Source organism: Sorex fumeus, unplaced genomic scaffold, assembly GCF_029834395.1.
Source record: "Sorex fumeus unplaced genomic scaffold, SorFum_2.1 ptg000072l, whole genome shotgun sequence".
NCBI lineage: Eukaryota > Metazoa > Chordata > Mammalia > Eulipotyphla > Soricidae > Sorex > Sorex fumeus.
In genome coordinates, this window is record NW_026606129.1 from 67171607 (window position 1) to 67192184 (window position 20578).

A 20578-nucleotide genomic window follows, 5' to 3' on the forward strand; every position below is an offset into this window, starting at 1 on the left:
GCCTGAATAGATGATACAATAAAACTATACTGAAATTTCTGGCAAAGTATAATAAGGAGATAATAAATGTGTGAGCTTTTAAATTCCTATGTTTGTTGCTATATAAAATCTAGAAACAGTATTTCTAGAATACTTTCTCATTCTTTGAGGCTTGTCCCTTTATGAAGAAGCAGATCCAGTGGGGTCAGAGAGCTAGGGCAGCTAATAGGGTGCTTTCCTTGCATGCTGTCAATCCTGGGTTTTATTTTCAGCTATATATCTATGTATGTGTGTGTGTGTTTGTGTGTGTGTGTGTGTGTATACATATGGTCCCCTAAACCCTGGCAAGGATAAGGAGGAGGAGGAGTAAGAAGGAAGAGGAGGAAAAGGAGGAGAAGGATGAGAAGGAGGAGGATGAAAGAACAAGAGAGAGGAAGAAAAAGAAAAGAAGAAAGAGGAAGAAGAAGAAAAGGAGGAGGATGAGGTGAAGAAGGAGGATAAAGAAGAGGAAGGATAAGGAGGGGGGATGTTTGAGGCCCTGAGATTGATCAATAGCACTGAAAACAATCCTAATTTTCTCATGTTTTTTTTCTTTTTTGGGTCACACCCTTCGATGCACAGGGGTTACTCCTGACTCTGTACTCAGGAATTATTCCTGGTGGTGCTCATGGGACCATACGGGAAGCTGGGAATTGAACCCGCATCAGCCGCACGCAAGGCAAATGCCCTACCCTCTGTGCTATCACACCAGCCCCAATTTTCTCACATTTTTACCTAAAGGCTGACAACTTATCCCAGACCCTCTCTGGCACTTTCACTTTCAGTATTCTTCAAACATTTCTTTCCCCTGGGCATGACTCCTGGCTTTGTTCTCTTCCAGGCATTTCTCTACATGTTCCAGGACTTTAACTACATTCCTCTAACGCACTCCTTTGGCCTGAGAACTTCTTCACGGACTGTGTGATGTTGATTCCTTGGACACATCACTTCTCCTTCACATACCACTGGAGAACTCTTCCTTTTTTCTACAATGAAGGAAATCCCTAGCTTCTCTCTGAACCTCAGTAAGTTCAGTTATACTTGTGATCTAGATTTTTCTTGGCTCTGAACCCCAGATGATTTTTCCAACCTTACCAGATGCACGGCCACCTTCTTAAGGTCAACACTAGTGTCAGGAAGAGATGATCCCATGTTAGAGTGGACATGCAGACACAGTAGATCAACCTCACTTTACTCGACCTGTACCTACTTCTCAGGTGATGGAAGAGCTGGTCCTCAATCACCACAAGATCTATTCTAGCACATATGTGGGTGAGTAGGAGTTCTATTGGGAGCATTTTTAACACAAATTTGGGGAATCTATCAAAAGATGAGTAACCCCCTTGTCATTTTTGCATGCCAAGAGTCAAAGCCAGCAACCCAAAGCTTCACACATACAAGCAAGTTCTTTACCACTGAGCTATATACCTGGGATAAGTTTGTGTCCTTTAATCAAGCAATTCCACTCTAACTAATATTGTAGAAAAATATCCTCACAGACACAAAAATACACACATAAGGCTATTGATCAGGTATTCTAGAGTTAGAATCTGCTCAATAACCTTGTGGAGTGGGGGTTTGAAGTGATAGCACAGGACTACACTCCTTGCATGAATCATTCGACCCGGGTTCAATTCCCAGTATCCCATATGGTCCCTCGAGCAATGCCAGAAGTAGTTCCTAAGTGCTTGAGCCAGGAGTAACCCCTGTGCATCGCCGGGTGTGACCAAAAAAGAAAAAAAATAAATAACCTTGCATGTGTGTGTGTGTTTGTGAAACTATGATATTCTTGGTAGTCTGGGGGGGAAAAAATCAGGTGGGAGGAGGATGGCAATATATTAAATTTTCATTTTTTATTAATTGTTTTCAATGGAAATATATGCACTATGCCCTTTAAAAATACAAAATTAGAGACCAAAGGGATAATACAGCACATGCATTGTATGCGGCCAACCCAGGTTTGATCCCTGGTACCACATATGAGCAAATATCATTGGCTAAGAAAGTTTGATCCTTTATACAATAGCCCTTTCCAACATATTCCAGAGTTCAAAAGACTTCAGTGCAGCCACTTCCCATAAGAAAGCTCCCAGTCTTCTTCTCAGGATGAGTCCTCTCATGGGTTTGGCTGTGTCTTGATCCCAGCTGCAACTCCCACTCTCCACCCACACAATCCCATGCCTCTGTCTGCTCAGCTTGTGGGGTACTTGTACAAACCTCTGCCATGGCACTTTATTTTTTGAATGCCTTTTCCACTCAGCACCACAACTGGCATAACACCACGATACTGATGCTTGATGAGGAGGATCACTTCTTACTCATCTTTCTCTCCCTTAATCATCACAGCAACAACCCCATGAAAGAGTCCTTTACAGTTCACAAGTAAGAGACTCTGACTGAAGATCCAGAAAGATAGCTCAACAGGTTGGAGCACTTGACTTTTTCTTTTGGGGGAGGGAGGAAATGGACCATCATGAACATTGCTCCTGGCTTAACTCCTGAGTCTGTGCTTGGGGTTTACTTCCAGAAGTGTCCAGGGGACTGTGGATCGAAGCTAGATAAGCTGTGTGCAAGGCAAGTGCTCTACCTGACGTCATATCATTCCAGGTCTGGAGCACAGCCATTGTGTGCAAGGGGTCCAGACCCAACCCCTGGCACTGCATGGGCCCCTGAATTCTGAACTGGGGTGACCTATGAGAACCATCAAGTGTGGCCTCAAACCAACAGTAAAATGTAATAATGAAACTCATTCAAGTTATATTGCTGCATAACCAATTGCCTTTAACGTTAGCAACTTAAAGTAATATTTATTCTTTACAGTTTCTGTGGGTCTGAAACTCAAGCACCAATGAATCCTCGGCCTACAATCTGCAACAAGGCTACAACAGGGATTGGAAGGGCTGCTGTCTCATCTCAGAGTTTGATTGGGAGGCTGAGGAACTGCTTTCAAGTTAACTCCTGATTTTCTTTAGGATGAAGTTCCTATTGGGTTACTGAGTGGTGGGTTTCAATTTTTCCTTGCTGGTAGCTATAAGCTACACTTTGTTCATTGCCTCATGGCCCTCTCCATAAGGCTGCTCTCAGCTTGGAAGCTGGCTTCATGAGACAAAACAAGCATTAAGAGTTAGAGAAAGTGGGGGCTGAAGAGATAGAACAGCAGGTAGGGCATTTGCCTTGCACGCGGCTGACCCAGGTTCGATTCCCAGCATCCCATGTGGTCCCCTGAGCACTGCCAGGAGTAACTCCTGAGTGCAGAGCCAGGTGTAACCCCTGTGCATTGCCAGGTGTGACCCAAAAAGAAAAGAAAAGTTATAGAAAGCAAGCACAAGCAAGGAAGAAGCCAGTGTTTTAAAAGATCATGCTAGAATTGCTATCCCATCCCTTTTATACGTTTTGTTTGTGAAAGTGTGTCACTAGGTCCGACCCAATAATCATGGAAGCTTCTTTAGAAGACTCCTTTCTGTTGCATTATTACAGAATGATCCAAAGTCATGTGACTGCCAAGAAACAGAACACAGATATGCATAACAACACTTCTAATATTTCTATACTGATGGTTTCCTCCATCCGCCTGTGTATGTGGCTAATGTTCTTTCTCTTGCCATAAGTATCCTTTTAGTAAATAAGTTTGAACATCTTCCATGTGCCAGGCATAGTCCTAAATACTGAGAGACAGCAGCGAATAAACTGATTAACAACATACAAGAGTAAAGAAAAATGTTGAGAAGGAATGCTTCTTTGAATACAGTCATAAAGGGTTTGAGGGAATAAGGGATGTGGAGATGTCTGAGAAAGAAAACTCTCAGCAAACCAAATAGCAAAGGCAAGAGCCCTGAGGCTGGAGTATGCTTCACACGCCGAAGGAACAGAAAGGAGTCTAGTCACTTGCCAGGGAAGTAAAGAGAGAAGCAATTGAGACAGGATGATAAGACCTTTGATATTTTACTTGTCATGTGTCCAAAAGGAATTGGAGAGTTGAAAGATTTCTTTTCAAAGATCCAATCATGTAGAGAGAAGCCAAAGTAGTTTTGATCCTCCTGACCCTTCCTATTGCTCTGACGTGGGCAGTATTTCTTTTATCTGTTTCAAAGAAAGAAGAATTCACAAACCATCACCACATGCGATGTACACACAACAGGACCCTCACCACGGTGAACTTTGTTTTCTGCACCAAAATCTTGACCCCCTTTTCTCTTCTTGGCTTCATTTACAAAGTTAATAGCAAGTTGTCAACTAAACAGCACAGTAATACTTTTTTCTCTCTTGTTCTAAGAAGTTTTCTGATTTTTCTATAAAAAAACCTCATCCAGTTTGACTGAGAACACATAGACCCTAGCCAAAATGAAGTTTAAAGTCCTATTAGATTCAAACAAAGCTGAGCGATGCACAACACTCAAACAATACAAGCAAACAATCCCAGGCTGTCCAATGCACCCACCAGGAGTCCACAGTTTAAAGGGGCACTTTGGGGGCAGAGGGAGGCTTAGTGGTAAAACACCTGCCTTACTATTGTGAGGCTTTGAGTTCAATTTCCAGCACAGCCCCAGATGCTGACTGAAATCCCACTGGCATGGTTGTTTATCATCCCTGGCCTCACAACAGAGTATACAGACTCTGGTACACCACAATTAAGAATATGCAAATATGACAACAAAGTGTACAAACACTGGCACATAACACAACCAAGAATGGGCATGCAGGGGCTGGAGTGATAGTACAGCAGATAGAGCATTTGCCTTGCACGCGGCCAACCCGGGTTCGATTCCCAGCATCCCATATGGTCCCCCAAGCACCATCAGGCATAATTCTTGAGTGCACAGCAGCCAGGAGTAACCCCTGGGCATCACCGAGTGTGACCCAAAAAGAAATAAAAAAAGAATGTGCATGCATCCTAACTAAATTGTGTGAGGACAAAAATAAAGTGTCTGACTTCACCCCACAAGTCCTTGCAACAACAACAGAGGGACGTGAAGGGGAAAAGAAATAAAGAGGCACATGGCATACACATGTTTCTATAAGTATCCTCCTTGCTCATGCGCTTCTTTGGATTTGAAGCTAGTAGATACAATAGTCTGATATACAGATGGAAAGCTGGATGTCCCAGCCTCAGCAGTGGAGACAATTTGATGCAAGTATTTGCCATGCAAACTATACTTTGGATGCTTGATAGTTTCCTAGACTGCTGCACACGACATACCAGTATGTCCTGTAGAACACAAAATTTCCCCATTTGAATGAAGTTTCCGTAAAATCTCAGGTATCAGCCTTTGAAGTGCCAACTCTCACAGCCTCTCTTCCACCCTTTTCATCTGATCGGTACATGTCACTCATTTCAGTTGACATATGATACGCTTATATGAATTTTTTAGGGGAATCATCCCCCCACTAAAATAGAATCCTTTTTATCTCTTAATTTGTCAAGATAGTAGAGATAATATCCTGATGCTTATGGCAGGAGGTTGGATAATATGATCTCTGTCCACAATCCACACTATAAATCAATGATACTCAATTAAATGTTTATAATAGATTGAGAGTATCTCTATGAAATGTTGATAGCCAGAAGAGAATCTTATGCAGGTCTGTGTACCAGTGTCTAACCATTAAGGGATAATCAATGTTTCAATAAATAATGGCTTGATCATGATCACATGTCACCAATTATGATCTTATAGAATGTTACAATATTATAAATATTACAATATTATAATAAATATATTATAGGAATTATATTCTTCTCATCATTCACACTTCTAAATCTCTTGGATTTTTGGTTGTTGTTTTGGGTCCACATCCAGTGATGCTCAGGGGTTACTCCTGGCTCTACACTCAGAAATCCTGGAAGTGCTCAGGGGACCATATGCGGTGACGGGTATTGAACTTGGGTCAGTCTCATGCAAGGAAAGCACTACCCACTGTACTATCGCTCCAACCCCTTGATATCTTATACTATATACTCAGTAGGAACTTAATAAATGCTTAATATTTTTATATAATATGGTGAAATCACTTTAAAATTCCATTAATTTTTAGTGCTGGAGCGACAACTCAGCAGTCAGACAGCTCTTGCAACACATGTGCTAGGATTAGGGTATCATAATGGTCCCCCTGTAGTCCTGATGCCCACAAATACCACTGGAGTGACCCTGGTGGTCCCCAAGACAACAGGCTTGTGAGCAGTTCCACGGCCTCAGGTCCTAGGACTGAACCACCTGGTCTGGTTGATATGTATCCAAGGGTGGCCCTAGGGTCAGTGAGCATTGCTTAGGAGGTCCCCACACACAAAAAAAATAAGACCAATCCCACTGTTAATTTAAAAGTATTCAAATTAAAACAATGTAATTGATAATTTGTAATGATCCAAGTAATTGACCAATTTACAGCAATAGCACAGCGGTAGGGCATTTGCCTTGCACACAGCCAACATGGCCGACCCGAGTTCGATTCCTCCGCCCCTCTCGGAGAGCCCGGCAAGCTACCGAGAGTATCTCGCCTGCACTGCAGAGCCTGGCAAGCTCCCCGTGACGTATTCAATATGCCACACACGGTAACAACAAAGTCTCCAATGGAGACGTTACTGGGCCCACTCAAGCAAATCAACGATCAACGGGAGGGCCTTTACCTTTTACCTTTACCTTTTACAAATAAAACAAAAAATCACTACTGTGGTTTGCTATGCATACAATGAGGTATGTTCCAGCCCAAACGGCATAGGGGCTGGAAATGGAGCTCAACATCAGAGCTCTTGCCTTACATGTGTCAGGCCCTGGTTTGATCCCTGGCACAAGGGCAAGGTTAGGTGTGGCAAAAAAAAAAAAAATAAAACACCAGAGGTTTCCAGGGATAATTATGCATATTTTACTCTTCTTTTCCTAGCATGGATTCTCAAGATTACAATTACAGAGAAGCCAGAGCAATAATACAGTGAAGCAGGACACTTGCTTTTCGCATGGCTGACCCAGGTTTGATCCCCAGCACTCCATATGATCACGACCCTGCCAGGAGTGATCTTGGGGAATAGAGTCAGAAATAGGCCCTGAGCTAGGTCAGGTATGGGGAAAAAAACAGTAAATAAAAGCATTTGCAGAGTGGGCTGGATAAATAACAGAGGGAATAAGGCCTTTGTTTTGCATGTGGCTGACACCATTGGTTTGGTCACTGGCACTGGCACTGCACATGGTCCCCTGAGCACTGCTGAGGGTCAGTCCTGAGCACAATACCATATGGTATAGCCTCTGTAATACTGGATGTGGCCCAACCCATCCACAAAAACTGCAGAGCATGCTCATTGAATTAGATCTATTTGATATAAATTAAATCATCTGTTAGAGCTGTAACCCCTGAACTATAAACATGTGTGAATTCCGTGGCCATGAAGTGAGACTCAATGCAAGACAATCTGTGAGCACTGTGGTGAGCCCTCGTAAGCTCCAAAACCATAACCTGTGTACATTTTTTTGCGATTTTTAAACATTTTATTTTCATAAAGGAGTTCACAGTAGTTCATTACGGATGATATTCAAACACTCACCCAACCAGCAACCATCTTCCCACCACAATAAGAGGGAAGTGTGTAAAGGTCTTCCAGGAGCTTTGTTTTATAGTCTCTAGATCTTGGCCATTCATAAGATTACATGGCGTCCGGGGCAGTTTGTGAGTGTGACTGCCAAGCTACTGGAAAACTGGGGATCTGGGTGGAGGAGGCCCAGTCCTGATCCAAGCAGGCTTGGAGATCTCAGCCACAGGTCCTGTATACCTGGGTTCCTCTGGTGTTTCCTTCATGTGTGAGGTTTGTCAAGCATGCAGAGAGTAGTCTTGAGCATGGCTGAGGCTGGGTTCTGGGGGGGTTGGGATGCTGGGGTTCTTATTGGGGCAGGGACGGAAACTCAACCCGCTCCCCCTCCGAGGGGCCCCGGTGAAGACAACCAGGCGCCAGGGCAGGAGATTCTGCATCGCTCTCTTCCAGGAGCTTTGATTTATAGTCTTTGAATCTTGGCCGTTGTTGAGGTTACATGACACTGAGGGCAGTTTGTAGGTGTGACTGTAGTTTGTACCTTGACTGAATATGTGACCCCTTGATGAGTACGTGTACAAATACCCTAACTGAAGGAGTACAAACCTTGTTGAGCCCCACCATCAGACAAGTATATGACCCCTGCCCAGTCATCACAACAGTTATATCAACAACAAGAAAGAGAAGCGAGTGGGGTGAGAGAATAATAGATTAATTAAACTATGATAGCACAGTGGTAGGGCGTTCGCCTTATAAGCGGCCAACATGGCCGACCCGAGTTCGATTCCTCCGCCCCTCTCGGAGAGCCTGGCAAGCTACTGAGAGTATTCAATATGCCAAACACAGTAACAGCAAAGTCTCCAATGGAGACGTTACTGGGCCCGCTCAAGCAAATCGATGATCAGCGGGAGGGCCTTTACCTTTACCTTTACCTATGCTCTAAAAAATAAATTAAGTCTTTTCTTAATGATACCACTTAGTAAAATAGGTCACATATTTTCTGACCTTCCCAGTTGAATCACTTGTATAGTGGAATCCAATGACATTTCCACCTTCAGTATTAAATAAATTTATATTGACCTTGAAAGAACTAGAGTAAGAGTAACCCTGAAGAAAGAAAAAACAGCTTATGTGGTAGAACATATGCCAAACATTTATGAGACCTTTGCAAGCTTTTATACCCCGCGCACTGCTTGCCCCAACAGCACTGCTGAGCGTGGACCTTTTTGTTTGTTTGTTTGGGGGCCACACCTAGCAATACTATGGGTTACTCCTGACTTTGCACCCAAGAATTAGTCCTGGCAGTTCTTGGGACCATTTAGGATGCAAGGGATGGAAATGAAATTGGTTGCATGCAAAGCAAGCACCTTACCTGCTATACTATCTCTCCTGTCCCTGGACCTTTTCTTTTTAAAAGTGATTTTGAGGCCACCTTCAAGTACGTCAGTGTGTGCCGTGGACCATGGGCTGAGTTTAAAGCAACGGAGCCACCTTTGATGATCAGCCAGATCATCTCTACTTTAGACTTTCTCATGAGTCACGATTACATTAGGGCTACCATAGTAGTCAGTGGCAACTCCATTGATTTGCATAGCTTAAGATCCTTATTCTCATCTTGGCCATAACCAAATGTTCAGCAAATGTCAATAACATAAATAAATAACATCACCGTCACTGTCCTCCCATTCATTGTTCATCGATTTGCTCAAGCGGGCACCAGTAACGCTGTGAGACTTGTTACTGTTTTTGGCATATAGAATAAGTCATGGGAAGCTTGCCAGGCTTTGCCGTGCAGGCGAGATACTCTTCGTAGTTTGCTGGGCTCTCCAAGAGGGGTGGAGGAATCAAACTCAGGCCGGCCATGTCGGTCACGTGCAAGGCAAACGCCCTACCCACTGTGCTATCGCTGGAGCCCAAATAATTAACATAAATAACATAAACATGTATCTTCCTCCACTGCTTCTCCACTGTATGTGCAGTCTCTGACTGTGTTTCTTTCCACCCTAATAGTCACCCTATTTAGATCTAATAGTCAGCTGTGGTGACTATGAACCTGCCAGAAACCCTCCCAACACAGGACTTCTAACTTAGTTCTAGTTGCTCTAGCTGCATGCTCCTTCACAGGTAACTTCACAACTTGAACTTTCTCCTCCTTTTCCTTCTACCTTTCCTGTTCCTCCTATGTACAACAGCAACTCTCATATCCTCTTCTCTCTGACCCTTTTCCATGATTTGTACATATCACTGATCATCAGCAGGTTTACTATCTATCTATATATATTTATATATGTATGTATATATATATAATTTTTAGGAGAAACATCCTTCTCTACTAAATATATTCTCCATGTAGACCAAGATTTGTTTCCACTCTGTTGGTTATTATATACCTGAAACTAGAACAAAATGAGCACAGAGTAGCGAGTTAATAATATAAATTAAAAGAAGAGCAAATAAACAAATTAACAGGGCTATAATGATCAGGATTGTTGGCACTTTTATCTTTAGGGTCACACCTAACAGTGCTCAGGGGTTAATCCTGGCTCTGCACTCAGAAATCATTCCCTGACAATGCTCAGGAAACCACACAGAATGTTCCCATATGAGATGCCAGGGACTGAACCCAAATTGGCCATGTTCAAGGAAAGGGCTTTACCCACTGCACTATCTCTTGGACCCCAGGTTGTTGATACATCAGAAGTCTATTTTTCCCTACACTAAGAGACTCCCGTAATGTAATGCTTTGGTCAATTTAATATAAGTGATCTAATAGAACACTAAAAACTAATATTGGATAATTCTAATATAGTAACCACCAGCTATTTGTGGCTATTTGCATTCAAATTTATACTGATGAAAATTTCATTTCCTCGACCATTAGTGTTCAACTTCCACTCATGCCTGTCTGCTAACCTATTGGACAGATAGCAAACCTTCTCATAATTGCAGCAGGTTCTACTGCTCAGTCTGGTACATTCATTACAACTACCCAAACTAATTACTATAATCTGACAGACTAACAAAAGCAAGCTTGTTGAAACAATGAAGAAGACTAAACTGAGTATCATCAAGGCCTGGAGAATTGCCCCAAGAGACTTAGTGTCTGAGATTTTTGAACTATCCCTGTTTTGGGAGGTTTGTTTCTTTTCTTTTTTTTTTTTTGGTGGGGGGGCTATTCTGGGAGTGCGCAGGGGTTACTCCTAGCTCTGAACTCAGGGATCACACTTGGTGGTGCTCAGTAAGAGGGCAGGAAGGAAATAATTTTATTTTGAATATGGTAACTTTAATGTAGCTGGTAATTATGTGGCATAATCAAGTAAGAGGACCATGGTGCATACTTACTATACTCAGATTCTTGGTAGCCCAAGAATAAAGGGCACATGAATTTTTAAGATATTTTTTAACTGTACTGATTAAAGTACAATAAGTTAGTCTTGTTTTTGTTTGTTTGCGGGCCACACTTAGTGATGCTTAGGGGTTCATCCCGGATCTGGACTCAGGAATTACTCCCTGGGGTGCTCAGGGGGATCACATGTGGTGCGAGGGATCAAACCCAGGTAGGCCACATGCAAGGCCAGCACCTTCCTTCTGTACTGTCTCTTAGGTCCCAGTGCTGGTTTCATGTGTGTATAATCCCAGTAGGACACCCACCTCTCTTCCATTGCCTAACGCCCTTCCCTTTCAACTACCCTGCAACCCCCTCCACACACATGCACACAGAAACTCACTTCCATGGATTAATTCTCCCATTTTGTTGCCTTTGACCCCTTGTTTGCTCGAAGAATGGGAGGACAGTGCTACAGTGACCCCTTGTTGCTACTTACTGGTATCTTTAAGTCCCACATATGAGACAGATCATTCTATATCTATCCCTTTCCTTCTGATTTATTTAATTCAGCATGCTATCCTTTAGTTCCATCCATGTTGTGGCAAATGATTTTGTCCTTTCTTAGAGGCTGCATAGTGTTCCATTCTGTATATATACCACAACATCTTGATCCATTTATTCATAGTTTGGCATTTGGGATATTTCCTTATCTTGGCTACTGTACTAAGCACTGAGATGAACATAACTGTACATATAGCCTTTCAAATGAATGTTTCTGTGTATTAAGGGTAGGTGCTAAGAAGTGATATTAGTCATGTGGGCATTCTATTCCTATTTTTTATGAGATGTCCATATTGCTTTCCATAGACACTGAACCAAGTAACATTCCCACCAGCAATAAACGAGGTACTTTTCTCACGACAACCCTACTAACACTGTCTGTTTCCAGACTTCTTGATATATAGTGCACATGATTTTGAATGTTTGTCATTGGCATTTATTTCAGGTCATTAAATCCACATACTCCTTCATTATTTGACATTCTCCATATTTTAAATCTTTTAATGCACTTTAGTCCAGCCAAATCACGTGTAGAGATCAGAATACACAAAAGTTCCTGGGGAAAAATATCTTCCCTGCCAGAGAACAAATGAAACTGTTCCTGATGACTTCTGATGATGGAAATCTACACTTCCACACTTGTAACTGTAACCTCCAGGGACCACCTCAGTCTCTCCTCTTGCTTAATTACAACTTGCTTTCAGAACCATCTAAGGAACTGTATTATTTCTGATTGACAACAAGCCTTGAGAACCCTTAAGGCTAAAATCAGTCAGTTCAAATGAACCACCAGTATAATCTGAACTAATTTTAACCCTGCTAAATAATTCAATGAAAACTGTGCAAACTTATAAAAAAAAGTACTAAAAATTGTCTTCATATGTTCAATTATTTGTCTTTAAAGTGTGTTATGTTGATAACTCTTCAGTATCTGTATTGCAAATCATAATGCCCAAAATTAGAGAATGAGAGAGTGAGTGAGAGAGAGAGAGAGAGAGAGAGAGAGAGAGAGAGAGAAGAAAACTATCTTCCATAGAGGCAGGCTGAGGGGCATGGACTGGTGGAAGGGAAACTGGGCACATTGGTAGTAGAAAAGGTACACTGGTAAAGGTATGGGTGTTGGAACATTGTAGTAATGAAACCTAATCATTAACAACTTTTTAATTGTGTTTCATGGTGATTCAAAAGAAAAAATATTAAAAATTTTAATATATATATTATCAGGTTCAAGGGCGATTCTTGAGCTAAACACTAATAAAAAGAAAAAAGTGTATTATGATTCGTTTCCCTTTTTCTAGTCCCCCCTTTTAATGACTCTGTTATGCCTCCTGATTGTTTGGCACAATGAGCTTTCGGTCGGCCATGTAAATGTAGATGCCAAAGTGGTTAAATATTGGAGACTCTGTAGAAAGTAAACTAGGAAGAGAGAAATGAGTTTGTTCTCTGAAGTCAGACCCTGCTCAGCCTCTGAGTAGGTCACACTTGACCCTGATTCAGCCAAAGTACTCAACATCTCTGTTATTCAGTTTATTCACAGGGAAAATGGGAGTAATAAGTGTACTTACATTTGTGATTGATTGTTCATATGGAATAAATTGACAAAATACCTGAAATACTGTCAAGAATATAGTAAGCTATCAACAAGTAATTGATGCTATGATGATAATGGCAATGACGATGATGTTGGGGAAATTATACTTTACTTACATTCTTATTTTAAGACACAGCTTATACAGCTTATAATACAGACAGATCTGGATTGTGTTCATAATCCACATATCCTATCACAGACAAGGGATTCATCACAAATTAAGAAATTCCATTGTACTTCCACATACACACCCACATGTGAGATGATTCTATAGCACAGATGTTCTGGGCCACCACCACAAAAGTGGGAGGTAGTAGAATATAGAGCTTGTGAGTCAGAATGGCATGAGCTCAAACCTCAGCTATATCACTTGTTATCTATGCAGCATGGACAAATTCGTCAACCTCACTCTGTTTCTTGTACAAAAGAGAGATAAAAGCTGTGCTTGTTTTCCTAATACTGACAAGAAGATGAAATAAAATGCTGTGTGTAGTGTTTAGTGCAGAGGAAATGTCCAAAAGAAGGTAACTCTCATAAAGCATCCTATTGGTTAAAATGCCAATGGGAAACATCAATCTTGTTCTTTGAGTAAATCACAAGATTCTGAAACAAAGAACCACAGATTCTCTGAGTTGGAAGGGAACTCCAGGATCAGTTAACCCATGATCCTCTCTTTACAGCAGAGAAAATTGAGTCCCCAAGAAGATAAATCACTTGCCAAAACTTTTCCAGGTAGATGGAAGCAAAACTGGCACTAAACGATAGCACAGTGGGTAAGGCACTTGCCTTGCATATGGCCAACCCGGATACTATGTACCCCCACCCCTAGCATTGCATATTGTCGTCAGAGCACCACCAGGGGTTACTCCTGAGCACAGAACTATAAATAGCCCTTGAACAGTACTGGGTATAACCCAACTGTCTCCCCATACCCCACCAAAATTAAATATATAAATATCTCTCCCTGGTTGTGCTCTGACCCACCCTTTAGCAACTATGACCAAATCCTTTGTGCAAACACAGTACTAATCATTCTCATATTTTTCTTGTTTACTCCATCGTAGCAAGTACCATTAATGCTTAACTACTGTCCCTAAGCACTTGTTGCTCAGAGTATGGATTTCACATCTTGAAAAGCTTGTCCGACAAGGGGTTGAGATCAAGGATATACAAAGTACTTGTTGAACTATACAAGAAGAAAACATCCAACCCCATCAAAGAATGGGGTGATGAAATGAACAGAAACTTTCTAAAGAAGAAATCCGATGGTAAAAAGGCACATGAGGAAATACTCTACATCATTAATCATCAGGGAGATGCAGATCAAAACAACAATGAGATACAATCTCACACCACAGAGACTGGCCCACATCCAAAAGAACAAAAGCAACTGGTGCTGGCGCGGATGTGGCGAGAAAGGGACCCTTCTCCACTGCTGGTAGGAATGCCGACTGGTTCAGCCCTTTTGAAAAACAGTATGGACAATTCTCAAAAAATTAGAAATTGAGCTCCCATTTGACTCAGCAATACCACTCCTGGGAATATATCCCAGAGAGGCAAAAATGTGTAGTCGAAGTGACATCTGCACTTGTTTGTTCATTGCAGCACTCTTTACAATAGCCAAATCTGGAAAAAAAACCTGAGTACCCGAGAACAGATGACTGGTTAAAGAAACTTTGGTACATCTACACAATGGAGTACTATGTAGCTGTTAGAAAAGATGAAGTCATGAAATTCACGTACAAGTGGTACTACATGGAAAGTATTATGCTAAGTGAAATGAGTCAGAAAGAAAGGGACAGTCATAGAATTATTGCATTCATCTGGGGAACATAAAGTAACAAAATAGGAGACTAACACCCAAGAATAGCCGAGATAAGTACCAGGACGTTCACTCCATGGCTTGGAGGCCAGCTGCACATGCTAGGAAAAAAGGCAGCTCAGATAGAGAAGGGAGCACCAAATAAAGGGTGTTGGGATGGGAGAAGCATGCTGAAAGTAGACTATAGACCGAACATGATTTCCACTCAATGCCTCTTTTGCAAACTATAGCACCCAAAAGGAGAGAAAGAAGAAAAGGGGATGCCCTGCCACAGAGGCAGGGTGCGATGGCAGGATGGGGGTGGGAGGGATACTGGGATCAGTCGTGGTGGAAAATGGGCACTGGTGGGGTGATGGGTACTCGAACATTGTATAATTTTATACAATATTATTATTTTATATTAGTGTTTCACTAATAAAAATTTTTTAAAAACAGGAAGAAGAAAAAGAAAAGCCTGTCTGATTTTCAGGAATGCCCCCATGAAACTTATGCCCTACTTACTACCCACAGAGCAAGGTAGCCTGCCCACTGCTGATTCTTACTGGGCTTATTTCTCATCCTCATCTCACTTCCTAGTCACTTTCTCAGCACTTCCTAGGCTTACCTTCCCAATAAACTATTTGCACTCAGTGACTTGCTTCATTGTCAGTTTGTGGAGGAACACAACCTGAATACTAACAAACAGAATGATTGTTTTGAAAGGATGAAAATAGAGGAACAAAATATCAGGGAAAAAAACAGTGTAGAATTGAACTCTTTGCTTGAAGAGTATAAATATAATCTGGACATGACAAAGAATGAATCAGAAATTACCATATCATTGGGAACTACACAATCAAAATAAACTTCAAAGACGGGTACTCTCCTTTGTATCCAGATTAGACTTTGAGCTGATGGCGGTTACTAGACCCCTTGTATGTACAATTCTATCACAAAGCATAGCACATTTCCCAATCAATAATATTCTACCTATTTTAACTCTCTCCTAAAAGTTCCCTCCATTTGTGTATTCTTCAAATGTAAATTCCTAACCTTGGGGAAACTCAGTTCTCTATTTTCTATCCCCAACACATGAGTGAAGAGGGAAATCTTGAAAGCTTATTCAGAATTTAAGCTTCACAATTCCAGTCTCTTGTGTCACAACTAACGAGGATAAACAATTTCACCTTTATGAGCTTCTCTGGTTTTTTAACCTGAAAAATGGAGTAATAATCATGACTTCAAATAATGTTGTAATGATTAAATAGTACAATGTCTGTAACATACTGACGAATAGAGAATGTTTCAGAAGCAGATGCGACAATGACGGTGATTGTCCTTGTTATTATGTAATGGCCTCATGTTTTCCCACTAGGATGTCCTCTAGATATTACTGTCTCGGCGGCAGGTGCTCTTCAGAGTAAGACTGCAGAGCATGACTTCCTCCCCTTTCATCATGAAAGACTCATTTGGAGTCTTTCTGTAAGGCACTGAGGGAAAAGGAAATTAGAGAATCCTCTGAAAATAGAGAGAGCACACTAGCAAGCCTTAAGGTAAGGGCTGCCAGCACAAAACCAAGAGCTAAAGAAAGCCCAAGAAAAAAGCTATGTGATAAAGTCGAAAGCTCCCTGCCAGTTGATGCATGAGTCTCTGCTTCTAATTGGAGTTTTACTACAGTGTGTTGGAAGTATTCGAGAAATGATATGATTTCCCTTTTATTGATTTTTTAAAATTCATTATAACAAGTCAAACTCACACAAGAAATTTAATAGAGAGATGAACTGTATCATGTCTACTTCAGAAAATTATAATTACAGAGTGAGAAGTCCTGTTTTTACCACAGAGAGAAATAATATTTCTAATCATACAGAGGTCCTTTAGTAGAACAAGCATACTATATCAAACTAACAACCTTCGTCTGAGGGTAGACCAACTGCTGTAAAAAGCTAACTCAAAAACATACATACAGCAGCTCAAACCAAGTAACAGAGCTCTTTCCCATGCAGTTTTTCGGGGATTTGGACTGTTGGAAGTTCTGCCATTCCTACCAACTTCCATGAGCACCCGGGAGTTGCTTTCTATTGACCTGGCTGGCAGGAAAATTTAGAACCAGGGGAACATGTGTGGGAGACTTTTGAGCCATTTCCAAAGTGATGCTACTGATTTTTTCCCACAGTCCGTTAACAAGAACTTGATCTTCTGTCAGTTATTAACAAAGAAAATGTGAGTGGTAATGTGCAGTTAACAGTTTCTTCCACAGAGTCCCAGATTTTGATGATGAGCCAAGAGAAATCTCAAAGAACTTTCATGGCTAGAAGTAAATTGCTTTGAAAAGGAATAATAGAAAGGTATAAGATATTTATGAGATCTGAAGAGAAACTAACCACCCCATCCAAAAATGGGAAAAGAGATGAACTGACACGTCCTCAAAAATGGCATAAAAATGGCAAACAGACAAATGTAAAAAGTTTAACATCACCAATTATAAGGAAAATGAAAATTAGAATGACAATGAGATATCACCTTACACCAGCAAGAATGATCCATATTCAAAAGTCTAGAAACAATCCAGTTTCTGGAACAGTTGCAGCGGGGCAAAGTTACTTCCAAACATCCTGCTCACTTGTATAAAAGGAGAAAGTCAGGCTAAGCAAAGAACTTGTAGCAAGATGACTGAAATACTTTAATGTGGATGATTTTGTCTGGTCACCAGATTAACATGGAGTCTGGGAAATTGGCTTCTGCAAAGTACATACTGAAAAGACTCACAGATTTGTCACAAATACTGAATGATATGGGGATTATAGAATATAAGCCAAAAGTTATAGATCAGATGTTGGGATTTGCCTTTCCATATGTGACTACAATCTCAGATGATGCGAAAGTGTATTCAAGTCATTCTAATAAAGCTACTGTTGGTGTAGATGGTATGTAACTGGCAACCCAGTGTTAGGCTGACCAGTCATTTGCTTCTGCCCACCCAAGAGATTTTGTTTATTGGGTATTGCCAGGCAAAGAAACTATATGTCTTTGCATTGATTAAGCAATGTTCTGGCTCTAGATTATGATCTAATAGAAATTGCTTGACTGCTTCCAACTCTAGACTTAAGTCTTTAGCAAAAAGATATCTATTTCTGCAGAAAGAACAGCAGTTCCACAGTTAAATACTGGTTCAGTGCTCCTACTATTGGCATTCCAACCGTATAAACAACGTCTCTTTCCAAAAATGTTGGGACTCCAATGTCTTTTTTCGGGCAAAGGTTTACAGTGCAGGTTCCCACTTCATAGGTACCTGCTATACAACTATTAATTCCCATCCCATCAGTAGTTCAAAATGTTCTTACTGAACATTAATTCCCATCCCATCAGTAGTTCAAAATGTTCTTACATCACTAATTGGATCCAAAACATTTTTATTACCACAAACATAGTGTCATCAAAAAATTACTGCCAATGAATCATCAAATGCTTTGGAAAGAAAATGTGAAGATGATAGTGACTATGATCATTTGTAATCTAGCCTTAATGCATATAATGTGTATACCTAAATTCTTTACATGGAGATTAAAATTGAATGCTGGATGTTTTTGAGTTCTGAATAGATAAGAGTTACCATATTTTTCATTTGCATGCTGGATTTTCATTAATAAGTTTTAAATGTGGGTGGATGGGGGTGGGAGGGATACTGGGATTGGTGGGGGTGGAGAATGGGCACTGGTGGAGGGATGGGTACTTGGTCATTGTATAACTGAAACCCAAGCACAAAAATTTGTAAGTCTACAACTGTACCTCATGGTGTTTCACTAAAAAAAAAAATAAGTTTTTAATGATTTTCTCATTGGCCTTTAAAAAATAAAATTTTGGGATCAGAGCTATAGTACAGTGAGTAAGGGGACTTGCCTTGCACATGGCCAACCCAGGTTCCATCCCTGGCACCACATATGAGCCCTTCTAGGAGTAAATCTTGAGCACAGATGGGTGTGACCCCCAAAACAATAAAATTATATTTATAATAAAATTTTAATTTATTAATTTGAAAAAAATTGGAAACAAAAAGTGTCAGTGAGGATGTGGTTAGAAAGGAGCTCCCATTCGCTGCAGTTGGGCCTTGAGACTTGAGACTGCAGCCTCTTGGAAACTTTGTTTGGAAATTCCTCAAAAAATTAAGAATAGACTTTCCATTTGATCCTATATTCTTCAACTAAGTCTCTACCCAAGAAAACAAAACATTTATCCAAAATAACATACACATTCCTATGTTCATCACAGCACTATTTACAATACTCAAGATCTAGAAATAACCCACGTGCCAATAACAGATGCCTAGATAAAGAAATTGTGTGTGTGCTCACTTGCATTACACACACACACACACACACACACACACACACACACACACAATGCACTGTTACTCAGCCATGAGAAAAGATGAAATCTTATCGCTTGCTGCAACTTAGATGGAACTGGAAGAATGTGAATCAGAAAGTAAAAGACAAATCCAGATAATCTTTCAGAGCATAAAGAAACAAAAAATGTGGTTAGTAATTCCTAGGAGAGGAGAGAGAGAGAGAGAGAGAGAGAGAGAGAGAGAGAGAGAGAGAGAGAGAGAGAGAGAGAGAGAACAGAAGTGCAGCAGACTGTGGGAGGGAAGAGTTGTTGGGAGGGAAACTAGGGACATTGGTGGTGGGAAATGTACGCTGGTGAAGGGACAGGTGTCGGAACATGGTATGACTGAAACCCAATCATGAACAAATTTGTAATGGCATCTTACGATGATTCAATAAAAAATTAATTTTAAAAAAAGCAAGTGTTAGAAAATCCACAATAGAAACAACATGAGGTACAATCTGAAGATTCCAAGAAGGAACAGAGGAATAAAGATGGAGGTATCCCGGCATTCTTCTGGTGGGCATGATGGAGATGCATTATAAGTACAAAGCAATAATATTGTATCGTAGCACTGTCCACTGTAGAACTGTCCTCCCGCTGTTCATTGATTTGCTTGAGCGGGCATCCAGTAACATCTCACAACAAATTGTGAGACTTGTTGTTACTGTTTTTGGCATATCGAGTACGTCACAGGGAGCTTGCCAGGTTTTGTAGTGAGGGCTAGATACTCTCGGTAGCTAGATACTCCCGAGAGGAGTGGAGTAACTGAACTTGGATTGGCCACTTGCAAGGCAAACACTCTACCTTCTGTGCTATTGTAAAAAATTAAATGACTAATTTTTTAAATGTTTTAAAAATAAATCAACACTTGTGAGTCTAAATGAGAGATTTTAACTATTTTTATGAATGAAAGGGAAGTTGGTGTAAGTTTCCTAGGTAAATTTCTGAAGATACATGACAAAATTCCAGAATTGCTTCTCTAGACCCATCAACTAAGCAAGTTACCAGTATGACTGCACAGGGATATGTCACTGGCTGAGAATTAGTGGATTTGGGTTTCTTGTACCGGTGGAAAAATGAGGTTTTATAGGTCGTTAAGGTGGAAGTAATCTGACAAAATTGACCCCTAAGGTTGTGTCCAACTCTAGTGTTCAACAATTCATATTCTTGCACAGAAAAAGAAAGCCACAGCTTTTCATTATAAAGTTCTTCTTTCTGATTTTCCATGGAGAGTTCACTTTGTAGTCAGAATTTATCCAGCATGTTCTCTCCTTATCTTCTGGCCCAAGAACTCTGAAATCTACAGCTGAAACTGAATGCAAGCAGAAGCTAGATAAGAAGGACAGCAATAGATCCCCGATGACAATTTTGAGATGC

General features: G+C 40.8%; 1 pseudogene; it reads left to right on the forward strand.

Moving 5' to 3' along the window:
* The first annotated feature begins 17531 nt into the window (after positions 1-17531).
* LOC130037735 (transcription initiation factor TFIID subunit 9-like) lies at positions 17532-18327 on the forward strand (annotated as a pseudogene).
* Positions 18328-20578: the final 2251 nt, after the last annotated feature.